Raw genomic sequence first — 4,264 nt, forward strand, 5'->3', positions numbered from 1 at the left:
CACAATTATGACAAATCACGGCTTGAACTATGTTGCTTTGCATGTAATGAGTCTATCTCATATATTAGTTTCACCTTTTAAGTTGCATTACTGAAATAAATGAACTTTTGCACAATATTCAAATTTTTTGAGTTTCACCTGTAAAGGTTTTCTGACAAATCTGTTGGGATGTACTCATTCATGCTGAGCACTGCATATTTAGATTAGACTTTGTACCTTTTCTTTCTCATGCTATTACCTTATTGGTTGTTTGACTGGATATTATTTCTGATGGATATTATATCCTTATATTGTAAAGCGCTGTGCAAACTGTTGGCGCTATATAAATCCTGTATAATAATAATAATAATATCCATATTCTGTCATGTCTGTATTGTATGTTTAATCTGCATTTAGTACTGTACCCATTTAGCTATCACTGAATGATGCTTCATCTTATTTTGCTTTTGTTTTATTGACTATTACCAAATGTATTTTTTTTTCATATTGTATACATAACATACTCTGTTTCTCTATGTGATACTCTTCAATAAATAGTTTGCAAACAAAACTTTGCAAAAGTTTGTACCTTATGGGCTAATCTCAGGCCTGATCTCTAGAGCTAATTACAGAAAATGCAGGCGTGCTGTAGTTCATATTCAGTAGTGCGCGTGGGGGGTGAAAACATTACTGCAGCATTAGTAGCACTATCACAGAAAATGCAGAGGGCTAGTAGAAATGGGCAGGATCAGCTGGTATTTTCTAAAGCTTTACTAACACCAAAAAGGCACAAAGTAAACTATTTTTTAAAAGGTGAGCTTTTGGATTCACATGCAAAGTACCTTGCATTTCCCGTTTGTTAATTACTGTCTTTATGTTGGTAACACCAAATTTGACAAAAAAAAATACTGTTGTGGAAAAGAATTGTACTTTGAAATTGGACTTGCACGGTATATATCTCCAAAAGGAGATTAGAGATTAGCTTTTTTGCATAATTATGTGGTCACAGTAGCTGCAAGGTGTTTTATCCCCTTTCAAAGTGCAGAGTTTAATGTAATCTGTGCAATACTCAAATCATATGTCCCAGGCTCTGAAGTGATTCATATTCAGCTCTGAAACAATGCTCTTTTATAAAGGGTCAGCAATACCCAAAGGCGATATGTAGAAAAACTAACAGCAGGATTTTTTTGCATGGATTGTCACAGACTAATGTCATTTTTCAAAGCTCTATGTCAAATATGCCTTGCTCATTTTACTTTTCTAACATAAAACTTGTATTATAAATTTACCTTGGATAGAGATAAAGTACAAAAACAAGTTAGAAAATGACAAAAGGTACTTGGCAGCAGGAATTCAGAGGGTCTGACAAATCCTTTTCTGACATATGTTAACCAATATTTATTTAATATAAAAAATTTATTTTACTTTTGAATAAGTATTCCAAATTATACAATCATAATATTACCGTACTTATTTTACACCTATTTTTTGTATTTACACAATTTATTTATCTATTGTAATTGTGTGTTGTTTATTGTTAAAAGGGAACTGTGCTAATGATAACTAAAGTTGTTAACTTTCAAGGTTAAGTGTCAATGTACTTTAACTACTTGACCTCATTATTTATTTTTTATAATATAAACAAAAACGATTGAACATTTGGGAAAACAATAATGTCTTCTACTTTCTGTTATAAAATATATCTACTAAAATCAAATTGCTTCATACATTTAGGCCAAATGTATTCTGCTACTTGTCTCTGGTAAATAAATCCCAATAAATATATATTAATTGGTTTGTGTGCAAGTTATAGTGTCTACAAACGTTGGTATCTACTGGAATGTAGGCAACTCTGACTTTTAGACTGCGTATCACATTTCTTGAGGCACTAAAATTCCAGGATAGTACAAACACTCCCAAATGACCCCTTCTTGGAAAGTGGACACCCCAAGGTATTTTCTGTGAGGCATGTTGAGATTTTAGTTTTTACCACATTTTTTGGAAAATAACAAAAAAGGTTTGTTTTTTTTACACAAAGTTGTCACTTTAATTAGATATTTCTCACATGCATCATAGGTATATGTTGAATTACACTCCCAAACACATGCTGATACTTCTCCCAAGTATGAGGATACCACATGTGAAAGATATTTTGGCGGCCTAGCAGCATATAGGGACCCAAAATCCAACGAGCACCTTCTGGCTTTCAAGTTAAGTTAAGTACACATTGGAATTCCTGACTACCGATCATGTTTTCTGATAGCCCTAAAATGACAGAACAGTATAAACAGCCCCCAAATGACCCCTTTTTGGAAAGTAGACACCCCAAAGTATTTGCTGAGAGATATGTTGAGTCTTTGGAAGACCTTACTTTTTTGTTTTTGGAAAGTGAAAAAAAAATATTTTTTTCTACAAAGTTGTCTCTTTGCTGAGATATTTCTCACACACATCATAGGTATACATGGCATTACACACCAAAATACATTTTGCTGCTTCTCCTGAGTATGGGAATCCCACATGTGTGAGACTTTTGGGAGTCTAGTTGCATACAGGGGCCCAAAATCCAATGAGCAAGCTTTCAAGGGGCGTTCATTATGCATTAGATATGCTCTGCAGCTTATACCTGCATTTGCAAATATGTGCAATCGAAATCCCTGTTTTTAATGTGAGCTTTTAGAAAAGACAATTTGGTTGGTTGTAGGCTGGTTGGTAAGTTGAGCTGGGAAATTTTCCCTGCTGTTGTTTTGACATGTGTTGCCCTTCCATGTGCTCCTTGCTGCAAGGGCCAGTTATAGATTGAGGCAGTTGCCATTTGTTTGTTAGGTTATACACAGAATCTCAGGAGATAGCCCTTGTCAGGGATCCCAGGTCCTCGGCGGTGCGCGCATGCGCAGACGGCCGATCTGTCCCGGCCGACGATCACGGCGGCGGCCGCGCATGCGCAGTAGCGATCGCGGCCGCACCAATGGGAGAGCAGGGCGCTCTATTTAAAGCTGCCCTGTGCATCTCCAGGTTGCCGCAAGGTCTTGTTCCTGATTCTGTAAGTACGCTTCCTAGTTGCCAAACTCTGCCTGTTCTGACTTATGCTGACCCTCTCCTGCTCTGACCCCGGCTCGTCCCTGACCATCCTCCTGCCTGACCCCCTGTACCGCGCTGCCCGCTACCTGCTGATCCTGGCTTGTGACCCCGACCATTCTCCGCTTACTCCCCCTGTACCACGCTGCCCGCACGATACCGACCCGGCTAGTCTGACCTTGCTCGCTCCTAGCTGTCACCCATCCATCCCGCTCGGATCGGGATCTGGCATCCGTCCATCCCGCTCGGATCAGAATCTGCCACCCCATCCATCCGCTCGGATCGGACCTGTCGTCCCCTTCGCAGCAGGCTCATCCCGGGCACATACCCCCAGCGGGACCCCTCTACCACCGCCGGGGGTGCCCAGGGGCGCGACCTGGTCTCAGTCTTGCACCAAGTCCATCCCCACCATCAGGGGCCCTGGTGAAGAGGCAGACTGGGACTTAGACTCCGTGTCCTTGGAAACCCCGTGCTGTGGACCACTAGAGATCCCGTTGGGCGGAGCCTGACAGCCCTGTCCCCCCCCCCCCAGCACACAAAAGGTTATTTCCCTGTGAGACTGTGTAGAGGGGGGTATGTCCTTTCCTTCCACTTAGGCCTTAGATTACACTCAGCTCTTTTCCCCTATAATGTGCAGTGTGTGACATCAGATCCCCAACCTTGGGCTTGTGTGTTTTAGGAGAGAGGGCTCCAAAGAAACAGTTACAACTTATGTGGGAAGCTTTGTTTCATCTCTGTGTATAACCTGAGGCTAATCACTTTACTGGGTACATGTAAGGGTTTATAACCACTTTAAATCTTGCTGTTTTTACTATGCATATAATTCTCCATAACGTGTAGAGTTTAAACTTCTTTTTTACTGGTGTGGTCACTTGTTCCATGATGCATTGGAACACCTATAGAAGCATGTCACATTCTACTTATTCACAAGCTGAGCTGTCTATCAGTAAGTAGTCTTTCTTGTTAGGGTAGCTGGTACTAAAGGGTTGCTTTTAAATTTTGCATATCACCTACTGTAAAGAAATATGCTAACATTTTGCATTTTATTTATATTATTGGGTATATTTAGTGATCTAAAATGTTTTAAATAAAGTTATTTGGAAAGTTTAATTTTTAAAACACATTTTTTTTATGCCTATCTGGATGCTAATTTTGAAAACATGCTCACAGTATTCTTTGTCACATGATTAGACCTCAGAAAATAATGTTG

This window comes from Staurois parvus, unplaced genomic scaffold (genome assembly GCF_062004578.1).
Source record: "Staurois parvus isolate SC_StPar_1 unplaced genomic scaffold, SC_StPar_1.0 ptg000205l, whole genome shotgun sequence".
NCBI lineage: Eukaryota > Metazoa > Chordata > Amphibia > Anura > Ranidae > Staurois > Staurois parvus.